This window comes from Dasypus novemcinctus, chromosome 9 (assembly GCF_030445035.2).
Source record: "Dasypus novemcinctus isolate mDasNov1 chromosome 9, mDasNov1.1.hap2, whole genome shotgun sequence".
In the NCBI taxonomy this organism is placed as follows: Eukaryota; Metazoa; Chordata; class Mammalia; order Cingulata; family Dasypodidae; genus Dasypus; species Dasypus novemcinctus.
In genome coordinates, this window is record NC_080681.1 from 124106471 (window position 1) to 124121146 (window position 14676).

The following is a 14676-nucleotide window of genomic DNA, read 5'->3' on the forward strand; positions in this document are numbered from 1 at the left end:
TAAAGATCAGAGGCCAGTGTCCCAGATCCTGGCGTCCATTTCGCGAACCTCCTCCCTCTTCTTTTGGTGATGAACCAAGACAGCCAGGTCCTCAGGCCCCGTCACGCTGACCTTCAGACGCAGGGGTCAAAGCCACGATGTCGGGAAGTGGACGTGGCTCAATTGATAGGGCGTCCGCCTATCATATGGAAGGTCCAGGGTTCAAACCCAGGGCCTCCTGACCTGTGTGGTAATCTGGCCCACGCGCAGTACTGATGCGTGCAAGGAGCGCCATGCCATGCAGGGGCGCCCCCATGTACGGGGTGTGCCCCGCAAGAGAGCCGCCCTGCATGAGAAAAGCACAGCCCGCCCAGGAGTGGTGCTACACGCACGGAGAGCTGACGCAGCAAGATGATGCAACAAAAAAGAGATGCAGTTTCCTGGTGCCACTTGACAATGCAAGCAGATGCAGAAGAACACACAGCGAATGGACACAGAGAGTAGACGGGGGGAGGGGAGATAAATAAATAAATAAATCTTTAAAAAAAGAAAAACTGAGACGCCGAGGAGCAAGCAGCCCACAGCCAGCGCCACGTCAGGAGGCACCAGGACAGTGGCTCGCAGCGCGAGGGGCCCTCCAGCTGCCCCGGGCAACCAGCCCGTTTGAAGGACACGGCCCGATCCGCTCCTCGCCACACAGAGATGGCAACAGTGTCAAGGGGCATTCGAGGACATTTGCAGGTTGTCCCGGTCCCTCCCGAAGGGAAAAGTACAAGATCCAGGGCGTGTGGTGTGCGTACCTCCCCAGCGGCCACTGCGTCATCCATGCGCCTTCTCCAGGCCCGGCTAAGGGCTGGCCTGGAAACACAGCTCTGGACCCGGGGCACAGCCCCGGCTCTCGTCCCACTGCTTGGCCTGGTAAAGCCTCCCTTCTCCAGAGGGCTCTTCCCCCCTCCTCGGCGCCATCCTCACAGCACCCGAGAACACCCCCGGCACGGAAGGCAGGCTGTGCGCTCTTGCTTGACCGCGCCTCGCGAGCCCCACCTCCCAGGCCCCTAGGCTCCGAGGCAGCGGGCAGTGGCCGGGAGCACAGACCACCTGCGCCTGCACCCCCGCCGGGCTCCTCGGCCAGGTGACCAGGGGTCTAGCCTTCTTGCACTTGGCTTTTCCCATCTATAAAATGGGGAGAGGAGCAGTCAGGGACCTAACACACCCAGAACGGTGCCTGGCACACAACCCCCGGCTTGAAAGACCTGCACAAATGCATCTTGTTTCTAGCAGCAGTGGGAGGAGGTGGTTCAGGTGCAGAGGTCCACGCTTTCGGCCTTGGGACCAGCCGCGGTGCGGGCTGCGGGCCATCTCCCCGCCCGTCCCCCAAACTTCACCTGGGCAGCCTTTGCCAGATGCTTCCAAAACTGTGAGAAGGGTCCACCGAGCGAGGTCGTCCAACCCTCCACCAGATTCAGCTCACGAGCTGCTCACTCGAGGAAGCTCCATGGCTGTGATGTCGCTACGGGCACCCCCAGGTCTCGGGGAAAACGCCCATCCCCCCACCCTGGGCACCTGCACAGCCCACTGGAAGAGAGAGAAGAAAATGAACTCAAGGTTGGTGGTGAGGGCTGCCGACTGTATCCATTTACCACAAATCATCAAAATTGCACATGCAACTTTGCATGGCATGTAAATTATGCCTCAGTAAAACTGTTCAGAGACCTGGTCTACACTAGCTCCCCTGTGTCCACTCAGCCTTGAAGAGACGGCTCCCCTCTGCCTGCAGTATTCAGGTAGGTCAGGTACTTCCTTTGTCTTATATTTTTTGAAAAAGCAGGGGAAACAGTTACATTAAGACCAAACTTCCTCGTCCCCAGTCCCTGGTGTTAAGGAGAGAAAAGCAGCTCCGTTTTTCTTGTTGGTCGGAGCAGCTATTTTATCCGGCCAGGGCATTTCATTTCAAGCATTCCAGGGAGGCTCCAAACCCACCTTCCTGTAAAGAAAATGGATGTCACATCCCCAAAACCCGAAACGCGGAGGGTGGGTCACATTTTACCCCCACACGCTGCGGCTCCAGTGGAAGCCCCTGGTCGCTGCCTGCTTGGCGCGAACACGCCGCCACCCGTGCCTGTCAAAAGCATTTCGGGGAGAAGGCGGAGGCCCGGGCTGTGGAAGAAAGACCACCCACCGGGTCAGCAGCCCGCAAGCCCGTTTCGACTTTCCCCCAACGTATACACGCAAACGACTTTCCCCCAACGTATACACGATCCTCTCACACACAACACAAACCCAAAAGGTGGCAGGAGGACCGCTCTGTTCAAACGGCCCTGTGTCCCCCCTGCCCGGCGCGGCAGTCTCGAGGCGCTGCAGGGAACCCAGGGGCCAGGGCAGGCGGTGTCCACGCACCGGCTCTTCCCAGGCAGAGGGGAGCCCCGACTTTCCAGGCTGGCTTTCCAAGGAAGCTCAACGCCCCCTTTTCAGAGTTGCTGAAGAAAGCAAAAACAGTTCAACCCCCACAGACACAAGAGCCTCGTCTGATCTGGTTCTGGGGCTCTGCTGTTGTCCTAGGCCAGCTCTGTCCAGAGAGGAGGACGCTAGAGCCGGGTGAACGAGCCCTGGTTGTTGAAGAGGACGAGATGATAGAGCCGGGTGAACGAGCCCTGGTTGTTGAAGAGGACGAGATGATAGAGCCGGGTGAACGAGCCCTGGTTGTTGAAGCCGGGTGATGGGACCTCGGGTTTGTATCAGTCTTTCTGTCCCTGCATGTGTGAAATTTTCCACACACAAAAAAAATACTAATACACACGTACACTGACAGCGCTGCACAACCTCCAAGGTGGTGACTCTTTAGCAGGGAGACACGGGGCCCCAGTCACCCGCCAGGCCTCAGCCCAGACACGGCCTCCCACATCGGGCCCCGTCTCTCTCTGTCTCTCTCTCTCTTTCTCTCGCTGCACCCTGACAGCGGACAGAGTGGCATTCAGGAAACAGCGGCCAAATGAAAGGGGAATTAAACAAATAAATAAAAAACACTCTATCCCAGCCGTCCAGATGCCCGAGTGTGCCGTGGCAAGGAGGAAGGTGGCCTTTCCAGAAGCTTGGAGGACAAGAAGCAGAGAGACAAAAGGAAAAAAAAAAACTGTCCCTGGAGGTGGACCGGAAGGAGGTTAAAAAAAAAAAAAGGAATCTTTTGAACATTCCATTTCTGCAGAAATGAAGTTTTTTTAAAAGACCCTGACATTTCCATGTAATTATAATCAGTTCCACACGGATGCTGACCCTGCAGGGCACTTGTCCCAAGCTTCACATATGCCAGGCGCCCTCTCTGAAAACCTCCAAACCGAGAAGGCCCCCCAACGTCTAGCGTGACTCGCAGAGCCCCCCCGCCCCGTCTTCAGGGTCCTTGGGCAGCGAGGCCCTGCTCCCTGGGGCTTCCTGAGCTGGCCAGCGGCTCAGCCCCGAAACCCACACAGGCCCCCCAAGAACGGACCGCCAGTCCCTCACCCCTCAAAATAACGGGCATATTCAGAATCCGGGGCTTGATCTCGGGGTCACCCCACCAGGCAGATCCCACCCCATGGGCCCCGTCTCCTCGGCGGCCTTCCCAGGGTGGGCCCTGGGCCGGGACAGCTTCGCACACCCCCACCCCCTCCCCCAGGCTCCCGGACTGCTCTGCGCACCTCCAGCGCTGTGCGTGGCAAACAGTCGGCACCCAATCAGTGCTGCCGGCGCACTCCCCCATCATGGGAGGAAGAACACGGGCTCTGGAGTTGGGCCAGCCTCGACACGCACCTGCTATCGTGCCCCCGGCCGCGTCACCCCAGCATCGCAGAAACCCTCTCGGAAGAGCGCTTCCCTCCTCTGCACACCGGGAGGGGGCGTGTCACGCACAGGCTTGGTTCACGGGTGAGAAACCTCCCCAGGGTGGCAAGTGCCGCGCCTGGCCAACGGAGGGCGTTCGGTGACAGATAAGGCCATTACTGGCAGAATCCTGCACGCAACCGAGAGGACTGGCTTGACGAAAGGCTCGCCCGAGAACGGGAGGGAATTGGCGGGAGAAAGCTGTCAGGAGCGCCAACGAGGCGCCACCGCTCCCTCCTGGCAGTGGCAGCTAGTGTCACCCCCCATGCTGGCACAACCCAGTGGTCCTCGTGCTCTGAACTGTCGCCCCACACAGCACCTGCTGCTGGAGAACCGGCAACCTGGGCAAAGGTGTACACAGAGCAAATGACACTCGGGGACCTCCGCTGGCAGCCACCGGCTACAGTCAGACACCAAGTGTTCAGAGTCATTCTGCCCCGTCCTGGGCTTAACTGGACTCGGAAAGCACTGGGAAGGGAGGGGAAAAGACCGGGCTGGCAAAAGCCGAAGCTCTGGTCACAGACAAGCCAGCAGGATTTGGAAGAGACACCAAATTTAAATCCTGCCAGAAACCAATTTGGCAAGAGCGCCCCAGCCCCCTGGGTGGCCTGGGGAGGAGGAGTGCCAAGACTTACTGACACCCAGCCTGAGCCGACCCACACGGGGCACACCTGGCCTCACTGCTGGACGGGGAGAGGGGCAGCGGCACAGGCTGAGCCTGCAGGGCGCTGAGGACCAACCACAGGGTGGGGGGTTTACCCGAAGAGCAACGGGGAGCTGCGGGTGAAGTTCAAGGAGGGAGCTGGCATCATCGGGTTTGCATTTTTGAAAGACCGCTGGCTGGCAGAGGACGGCGGCGGCGATGGTTGATCTCGTATGCCCGCCTGGCTGGGTGGTGGTGTCCAGTTGTTTGGTCGAGCAGGCCCTGGCCTGGCTCTTCCTGGGAAGCTTTTTCCTAGATGGGCTTCAGCTTTGCCAGTTGGTTGCAGCTATGCTGGTTGCACCCGCAGTCAACAAAGGAGACTGCCTGCAGCAAGGAGGGGCGTCTCCTCCTCCAGTGAGTTGGGGATCTTCAAGGCAGAACAGAGGATTTCAGAAGTCAGAAGAATTGCCGCCTCGCGGCTTCTCCTGGGGGACTTAGCTTCCCTTCATTAGGCTTCTGCCCTATACAGAGTTCAGATTCCCACATTGACAGGGGCATAAATCTCTTTATGTGTATAGTTATATATATAATGTCCAGCACCTGTCTGCCCTGCTTCTCTCGAGAGCACTGACTGACACGGTGGCTGGGTCTAGGTGGCAGGAGAGAAGGACAGATACTGGCAGTTCTAGCACAATCTTTAGTCCAACTGTTTGAACCGATCTGCTCCCCCCTCCAAGTGGCCCATGGCAGCGCCAGGAAGGGAAATCCTGAGCAAGCCCCTCCATCTTCCACGCAGAACCTAAGTGGCCAAAGCCTGCAGGACACGTTCGGTGTCCACGGCCCTCCAGGAGCGTCTCCCCGGGGGTCAGGCTCATCAGAGATGAGCCCGCCCATCTCTGCAAGGGGCGCCGTCATTTCCCCACAAACGAGGGACTGCTCTCGGCCCCTCCATCCCCTATCGGACCCCAGGGGACCCTGATTTTTCTGACCCGTCTCTTGGGCTCATTCATTTCTCCTCCCTTCCTTCTCTGCGGCAGGGCACGGTGGTCGAGGGGAGAACCGGGAGTCAGGCTCCTGGGGTTCGGCTCCCGGTTCTTCCCCTTAAAAGCTGGGTGCCCCTGAACTTGTCACCTGCCCCCGTGGAGTCCTCACTTCCTCATCTGTCAAATGGGGTCATGCTTTCCATATAGGTGATATTGATGTCATGAAGCCTGAGCTGGACATGCCAGCCCCAGGCCAGCACCTGCGGCCACTGTCACCCCACCACAGGGTGGCCTCGGGCCCCTGCCTGCCTTCTGACGCGGGCTCTGTTCCACCCCATCTCTCTGCACACCTGCACAGCTCTCCTTCCTACGACAGTGCCTTTACTGCGTTCAAATTGCCCAGCCTGGCTTTCTAGGTGCACTGGAAGTCTGGCTACCAGGGCCCATCCACGGCTCCACGCAGCCCCCACCCCAGCTCCGCCCCCACCCCAGCTCCGCCCCCACCCCCCAGCTCCACCCATACCCCAGCGCCCCTGGCCCCAGGTCTGGCCCTGGAGGGTAGCAGGCCTCAGGCAGGAAAACTGGCTACCCGCCCCCCCCACTCTGCTGTGCCCAGAATCTCTTCACATGGAAGAACCACTAAGCCAGCTGCTGCGGGAAGCCACATCGCCCGGAGGGGCCTCGGGCTCAGCCTTCCTCCTGCAGGGCCGGGACAGGTGAAGACGGTCGACCTCGAGTTGTCACCCGAGAAGCCCTTCGCAGCACCCTGAGGAGGCCAAGGGGGAGCGCAGCCTTCGGGAGCACCCCACGGCCTGGCCCGGCCCCCCCACAGGCACATCGGCCACTGTCCTGGCCTGGGGACAGAGTCTCCGAAACCGCCGGTCCACCCGCCTTGCACTGCCCGAGCGAGCTACCGAAAGCCCCGGGCCCTCTCCCGGGTCACTGGCATCATCCCCCAGGCCTGCGGGCCCTGCGGCCTCCCTGGCCCCGCTGCAGCCACCCTCCCCAGCCCCACTCCTGTGTGCTCACACGCCCTCACACTGCCATTCCTGAGACAGCCTCTCTCCCACAAGCCAGGGAGGCCTGAGAGTGGGCCCACCTCTGTCCTCCGTCCCCCCAGCTCAGCTGCAGACAGGAGGTGCTTGATAAATACCCGGAGGAAAGAACGAATGCCAACTGTTCCACTCGGGCTCCCGAGAAATGAGGCCGGCTTTGGGGTGTCTCTGACCCCCCTGGGGTCAGGGTGGCAGCCGGGGCCTGCGAAGTGAAACTTCCGCAGTCGGGGCCTGGAACCGAGCATTCCAGGGGAAGCCCGGCAGCGGCCCCCACCTCTGTGCGCCCACCGTGTGCAGTCTCGACGCCCGTCGCCCCCGCCCCCCCCATAGAGATGGGGGCACTGAGGCTCCCAGGTGAGGCCCTGACCCGGCAGCCTCCAAGCCTCTGCTCGGAACCACTGAGCCGCAGGCCCGGCCGCACTCCCCCGTCCAGGAGGTGCCCGAGGACCCTCCATGGGTGCTGGGGGGCTGCGGAGAACGGAGGGGACGTGCCCCAGTGCTGCCCTCGTGGAGCCGACGGCCCAACGGCGTGACCACCAGCTGCCCACAAGCCCCGGGCCTCGAGGCACAGACTGCATATCCAGCTTGGGTTCTAGGGCTACTGACCACGGGAGCAAGGGGCCCTGGGAAGAGCGGGGAGCAAGGAGCCCCGTCTTTAAAAAGTTCAGCCGTCAGGAGAAAAGTGCAGCTGGAAGCCGGCAGAAAACGTGCCTGGGGCAGCAGAATATAGATGACGATGGCTGGAACGACCAGGGTGGGGGGAAGGTGTGTGAGGGGGTCGAGAGGAGAAAGGAGGGGTGGGGGAGGGGCAGAGGGGAAAAGACCCCTGGGGGAGACAGAGCAGGAAAGCCTGGAAGGCAGGAGAAGCCAGTGAGGAGAGGATAGAACTTTCTAGGCTGGAGGGCGACACGCAGCTGAGTACACTGTGCTCCTGTGAGCCGGCAGGCGGGGCCAACGGTGACCTCTGCTGAGCAGTTTCAGTCGCAGGTCGGGGGTGGAAAGGCCTGGAAACACCGGGGAAAGGAGGAAGTGGAGACCAGGAAGTGAGCAGGTGAGGGTGGGGTGGCGGCAGGTGAGGCTGGAGGGCTCCTCTCGCCAGGTAGCAGGTCAGCGGCCACGTGCAGCCCAGAGCTCGGAGCTCCTGCAAGCAGCCGTCCCCCCTCACCACCTGCGGGCTGGAGGGTCCCTCGGGGAGAGCGGAGTCCCTTCGCCGCATCCCGCAAGCACCGCAGAATTGATGATGTGGGAATGCAGGTTGTGCAGCTGCCCTGGTCAGTGGCTAGGGAAGGTCCACCGACCCGGCAGTCCCGCTTCTGGGTACGCACCCCTAAGAACCGGAAGCAGGGACGCGAGCAGATGCTTGCACACCCAGGTTCATCGCGGCGTTACTCACAAGAGCCAAAAGGTGGAAACAACCCAAGTGCCCGTCAACCAACCAACAGTAAACAAAACGTGGTCAATCTGTATGACAGAATATGACTCAGCCGTAAAAAGGGAACGAAGCCTGACACGGCTGCAACAGATGAACCCTGACAGCATCGTGGGGGGTGAAATGAGCCAGACACCAAAGGGCAGGTGTCGTGTGAGTCCACGTCCGTGAAATAGCTAGAAGATGCAAATTCAGAGGCAGAAGGCAGGGAACAGGCTACCGGGGCTGGGGAGGGGGGAAGCAGGGAGTTACTGCAGAAGGGGTGCAGGGTTTCTGCTTGAGCCGATGGGCAAATCTGGGTCATGGATGGTGGTGAAGGTAGCACAACATTGGAGTGTGATTTCAACCACTGAACTGTATACTTGAAAGTGGTTAAAATGGGGGACGTCATGCTGCATTAATGCTACCCCAACAAAACTTTCTTTATTAAAAAAAGCAAACAGCAATGCTGCCCTCCCTGGAGCCTGTAACCACCAGAGAATGCAATAAAGAACCAACGAAGGAAGTGGATGCAGCTCACGCGATTGGGTTCCCGCCTACCACACAGGAGGTCCTGGGTTCAGTTCCCGGAGCCTCCTGGAAAAGGCGAGCTGGTGCGACAGGCAGGCACAGCGAGTTAATGCAACAAGATGACCCAACAGAGACACAAGGAGGAAAGACAATGAGAGAGACAATGAACCAGGGAGCTGAGGTGGCTCGGGAGATTGAGCACCTCTCACCCACATGGGAGGTCCCAGGTTCAGTTCCCGGTGCCTCCTAAAGAGAAGATGACCAGGCACTGAGAGCATGTAGCAAATGGACACAGAGAGCAGACAGCAACTGCAAACAACGAGAGGGGGGTGTGTGAATAAATAAAATAAATCTTAAAAAAAAAAAAAAAGCCAATGAGAAGAAGACCCGAAATCAAGCCTTTCCAGGAGGCTCTGGGGCACCCTGGCCCCCACCTTGGGGATCCCAGCACAGACCAAGTGAGGCGCGAGCTCCCCTCCCCCAGCACCGGCAGAGGTGCCTCTCCCCAAATCCACAGGCCTGGGTGGGAGGCCTAAGCACAAGGGCATTCGCACGAGAGAACAGCGTCTTCTGGTTTGAGATGAAAATGCCGGGAGCAAGGGTCTTTCCCTGGGCACACCCCAGCTCGGGCCAGATGCTCCCCTGCTGACAGCACCCACACCGCCAGGAGGGCCCCGCGGTGCCTGCCCCCAGCCCGGCCTCTCTCCTGAGCTCCACCTGCCATCTGGACACACCCTGCAGACAGTTTCCACTGGGGACAGTGTCGGGCACCCCACACCGTGGGGGGGAGGGGAGACTGAGGGCGACATCCTGAGCTCCCGGCGTGCCCAGGCCTGTGGGCGCCCCACACACAATTTCCCATCCCAGCCTCCAGCCGCCCGGAGCGAGGGATGACCCCGCTGGCAGAGGCCGTATTATCCCCTCCAAGTGCCACAACCCCGCGAGGTGGCACCGGGAGAATTCTCATTTTACCATCACAGGCGCCGAGGCTCAGGATAGGTGAGCACGCCGCATCCTCAGTTTGACACGCGAAGCAGGCCCATCTGCTCTCATCCACAAACTGGCCTTATCCTCCCCACCCCCTCGGGCGTGGACGCCTCCTCCAGGAAGTCCTCCCACAGCAGGGTGGCTCACTCCTGCTCTTTGCTCCCTGAGCCTTTTGCAGCTTGGTGGCCTGTTCGTGTACCCCCAGCCCCTGTCAACCAGGCATGTCTGCTGGAATGCCTTTGGGAGCATCGGCCTGGAGCCGGCCCTCTTCCTTGGGGTCAGCGGGGCGGCGGCGGGAAGCCTTCCAGTCCCTGCCCTAGAGCACGAGGGCACTGAAGGGAGCCCCCATTTCAGCCCTCCCAACCTAGGCTGTGAAAGGAGGCCCAGGGCACCCTTTCCCAAACAGGCTTCTCGTAAGGGGACCTCCGTGTCGCTGCTGGGGTTCTTGCTATGTGCCAAAAAGAAAAAAAAAAAGACCACAGAAACCAGGGACCCCGAGGGTTCTCTCCTCGTCTTCCTTTTCTTTTCCCTGGAGCCGGCTTCTTAGACCCCGAACGTCCAAAAGGAGGGGGTCTGGCCCTTTTGCCACTCGCCCCCAACACAGTCCTGTCACCTTTCTTCTTCCCAAGAGAGTCCCAATGGCACCCCAGGAATAAAGGATACATGCCAGCCAGGGGAGGGGAGCCTAAGCAGCCCCCCGGCCAGAGGCCACGCCCACCTCCTTTAGGGCTGCCAGTTGAGCCACCCAAGGACCCCCAGGGACCCCACTCTGGGGGATGTCTCTACACCACAGGCCCTAGGAACTCCCTAAAGCTATGTCTGAGCATGGCCACACGTGCATATGTGACACTTCCTGCAGAGAGCCACCCCCGGCTGCCCCAGATTCTTAAAGAGCATCCACGGCCCAAAGGCGAAGCCCCCTTGCCTCTTGGGCTGGGGGGAGGCACCCAGACCACAACCGGAGGCAGCAGATGGCATCGCCATACAAAGATGCCTTTTGACCACCCAGACAGGCACCGAGAGAGCTAGCAGCTCAGGGCACCACCACCGGGGCAGCCGCGGGGTCCTCGCGCCCCACTCGGTGGAGCTTCCCGAGAATGCGTTGATACTCTTCACGCCGCTAGCCTGGGGCCACCCCGCGCCTCCCCCGATGTCCCAGACGTGCTCTGCGGGTGACAGGCGCTGTTCCACCTGTCACCCGCACAGAAGGCTCAAGAGGGCTGAGCTCGGTTTGGGTGCGGCCCCGCGCCTGCTGACCGGCCACTGCCCCCTCCCTGAGGCCCAGACCTCAGCGGGCAGCAAAGCCGACACCCAGGTTTCACCGCCAGAACCCTCTTCCCGGCTCCCAGGCAGGCCAGACAGCCTGCGCCTGGTGGCGACGCGGTCTGGCTCGTGATCGTTGCGCTCATTTATTTTTAATGCTGGGTGATGAACAGAACTTTTTGAACACAAAACAAGCAAAAGTTTCCCAAAGGCTCCGGGGGGTGGGAGGTGGGGTGGAAGGGGTTGAATCTGCTTTTGTGTATGTTTGAAATTTTCCATAGCACTTGACATTAAAAATAGATAAACGCATGCTGCTTGAAGGAAAGGCTGCAGCAGGGGCGGTGGCACACTGCACAGGGCTAAGGGCTTGGCTGCCAAAATCTGCTTTAGAATTCAGCTCCCTTGCTTGGGCACAGAGCCCCGGGCAAGTCACCTGCACCACAGGGGGTGGGCGGCAAGGGGGCGTGCCACCCAGGGTCCTCAGCAAGCCTACAAGGTTCGGGGGCAAGGGTTCAGTCCTGAGATTCCTGGGCCAGGGGAGTGTTATACAAGTGTTTCTTGCTAATACTAGCGGTGGGGCTCGTTCAAAATCAAGTCCACACAGCACTTGGCAGCATCCGGCTGGAGCACCCCTTGAACCCTCTACTGCGAGGGTCGCTGCCAGGCGACTGGAAAAGGGGAAAGCAGCAAATTGAAAATCCAAAATAGCATTCCCCTTCCGTGTGGGTTTCACGGATCAGGCTGGTGGGGGGAGGAAAGGCTGACGCAGCGCGGGGCGGACCGAGGCACACCTGGACCTGCCCGTGTGCTTCTGTCTAATACAGATGCCAGTTCTCAAACTTTTCCGAAACAAAAAGATCAATCAAAGCACGCATGCCAGCCACAACCTGTTTCTCGAGAAGAACTGGTGAGAAATCCCCAGACTAAACTCGCCAACAGCCGGGAGGCGGGCTGGGTGCAAGAAGGGCGCAGAGCAGCGAGGAGCACGGCACCCAGCGTCCCCGGCAAGCAGGTGAGGGGGGGGGGGCGGGGGAGGGTGGCGCTGGCCTCAGCCAGCAGGACCCCCGCCCAGTCAGGAGGAGACATTCAACAGCTGGGCTGACTGCACAGGGGCGAGGTGGCTGGGGGACCGCTGAAGGGTGGAGCCCCTGCAAGCAGCCCAAGGAATGCAGCCGCGCCCACTCCAGAGGGACATCCCCAGGCCCAGGCAGGACCCCTCCTTCCTAAGAGCCCTGAAACCCGTGCATCCCCCGCAGGGCCCAGCCCGCAGAAGCCCAGGCAGGCCCGCCTGCTGCTCTTGGCCGACTGAGCGCCGGGCTCAAGGGGGTCCCAAGCTCTTTCCTCGGCCTGTGCGGTGGCCAGGCTTGGAAAGAAAAGGCTCAAAAGTTATTGCATTACGGCACCCCAGGGCACCCCGGCGGGCCACAGACGCACGCACACACACGTGCACGCACACGCTCCGTCTGCTGGGTAAAGGGCTTCCTGCAGAAGCAGCGGCGCGGGAGCAGAGGCGCGCGCCTGGTGATCTAATCCAGCCAGCGCTGGACAGCTGGAGAGGCGCTCGGTGCCTTGCCCATGACCTCAGTGCTGGAGGCAAAGCCACCGACAGCCCCAGCCAGGACTTGGGGGACTTGGTCCGCAGCCCTGGCTGTGCAGTTCGGGCAAGTCAGGCACCCCATCTGGGCCTCTGCCGGGAAGGAGGTGGGACCAGATGAGTGACCCGTGAGGGCTTCTCCAGCACCGAGATTCCCGGGGTGCGGGAGCTCGCCCAGGGCCGCCAGCGCTGGCCACTGCCCAGAGCGGGCTGCAGCAAGGCACGGACCGCGCGGAGGGGAAAGGGGGGAGGCAGCACCCCCTCCTCGCTGCTCGGCCGCACCCACCGACCAGGGATGATGCGGCCCAGGCCCCTCTCCCCACACCCACCATCCTACCCCGGGAGAGAGCCCTCCCAAGAAAGCAAGCCTTAGTCACCGGGATGGCGCCTTGACCACAAACACCTGTTAAAACTCAATCATGCCCTGTTTCTGATGCTCCTGGCCGCAGCGTTGGATTAAATATTACTCACGCAGGAAGCAGCCCCTGCCAGCTCACCCCCAACTGCCCAGTTCGTTTTCAAAGAAAAGGAGAGACGGAGGGCGAGAGCCTGGCCTGCCCGGCCAGCCGCGGGGCCGTGGTGGGTGTGCGGGGTCCACAGCCCCCTGTGACAACCAGGCACGAGAGTCAAGCCAAGCAGCTGTGGGTGACCTGTGGCCCCGCTGCCAGGTCACCGCAGATGGCCTCTCACACACACTCACACACGCGCACAGCTTCCTCGGAGACTCAGTCTCTCCCCTGGAGGCCGAGTCCACACGCCCCGGGTGCCAATTGCTTTGGGAGGAGCCTTCACGATCCCCATCACTAGAACTTGAACAAGGCAATCATCAAGCCCCCCCTCCCCGCCCCTCCCCACACGCCCACCAGGGTGCCAGGCTACTTTAGCTCTTCTCTTTTAATCGGGTTCTGACCAACTCGGGCCCTCCCTTCATGGCCGGGAGACGCCGCGGGGCCAGGGTCCGGGCAGGGAAGGGGGCGCCGCCCAGGGGTGCGGGCAGGAGGGCTCCCCGGGGCAGGCGGCTGCAGGCTGGACAGGAGGAAGCCCTGGGAGTGGGGGGGCGGGGGGCTTCGCCGCAGATCCGCGCCCGCGACTGGCGGGAAAAGCGAAACTAACTTTGCGGCGCGGGGTCGCGGTGCCCCCTCCCGGCTGCCGAGCGGTTGAGGGCAACGGCCCCCGGGAGGGAGCGGGGGGCCGCCGCCCGGTCCCCACTCGCGTCTGCAGCCGCCGAGGCTCCAACTCCTGCGCGACCGGCCCCAGTGTCCCCGAGACCCCGGCCCCGTCTCGCCCCCGCAGGTGGGGCCCGGGCCGCGGCGCCCCGCCTCCGCCCGCAGCGGCCGCCACGCAGGGCGGCGCCCGGGCCCCCTCCCCAGGGACCCGCGGCGAGCGCAGGGGCTCCCCGGCGCCCCCGCGGGAGGGCCGCGCCCCCCGCGCCCCGCTGCGCAGCCCCAGGTGCCCGGGCCCCCGCGCCCACCCCGCGCCCGGCTCTGCCTACCGCGCGCCCGGGGAGGCCGCCGCCGCCGCTCGCTCTCTGGGCGCCCGGGCCGCGCCCGCCGCCGGGGGGGAAGTCGCTGCTCCCCGCGGCCCCGGCGCCAGCGCCTGGAGCCTGGTTCCTGCTACGAGCGCGCGGGCCGCCCGAGCGCGACTTCTGGGCGAGGGAGGAGAGCGACCCGGGGCTTTAAAGTGGAACAGGAGCCACCAGCGCCGGGGGCGGGGCCGCTCCGCCCCGTCCCGCCCCCCGGGTCCCGCGCGCGGCGCGGCGGGGGCGCCGGGGGCGCCGGGGACCGGCCAGGTCGGGGCCCGGGCGCGGGGCGGCCGAGCGGTGTCACGGGCTCGGCGACCCCCGGCCACCCCCCGCCGCCGCCGCCTCCTCCCGGGCGCCGGCCGGGGGCGCGCGAGGCCGCGGGGGAGCGGGAGCGCGGCGCGCGCCCTGGCCGGCCCGGTCGCGGCGTCTGGCGCTGGCGTCCTTGGCCTTGGCGGCCCGCAGCCTCCCGGCCCCCGGCGGCGTCGTTGGGAAACTCCGGGCAGCCTCCGCGGGGCGTCAGGCCTGGGTTGCAACACCCGGAGGCCGCGGCCGCGCCGGGCCCCAGGCGCGCGGGCTTGCTAATTGCAAAAACAAAGCAAAACCAAACCTCCTTTCCGGGGGGGGGGGGGGGGGTGTGTTTCTGTAACCTCGGGAGCGAGGCCTTGCTTGCCTCATCTGCCAAGTCCGACAGTTTCAAGTTTTTAATTCTGGGGCGCGGGGCGGCGGTCCTGGGGACCAGCGGATAATCCAGGGGTCCCGGCCCTGCCGGACGCTCGCGACGCGCCCCCCTCTCAGTGCCCGCTGGGACTCTGGGTCTCCGGTCCCGGACCCGGGCGCCTGGGCTTCCCCAGGACCAACT

At 62.7% G+C, this 14676-nt stretch overlaps 1 protein-coding gene across 2 annotated transcripts in view; it reads right to left on the minus strand.

The window, feature by feature from the left end:
• The window catches only part of SPSB1 (splA/ryanodine receptor domain and SOCS box containing 1), a 62743-nt gene extending 48791 nt beyond the window's left edge, over positions 1 to 13952 (minus strand). The window contains exon 1 of one of the 2 annotated variants that reach the window (XM_058304465.2): positions 13788 to 13952. The gene's annotated coding sequence lies outside the window, so the exon portion shown is untranslated. Of the gene's footprint in view, positions 1 to 4590; positions 4609 to 13787 lie in introns of those variants that run through there. The other variant, XM_058304466.1, reaches the window with a different exon arrangement.
• Positions 13953 to 14676: the final 724 nt, after the last annotated feature.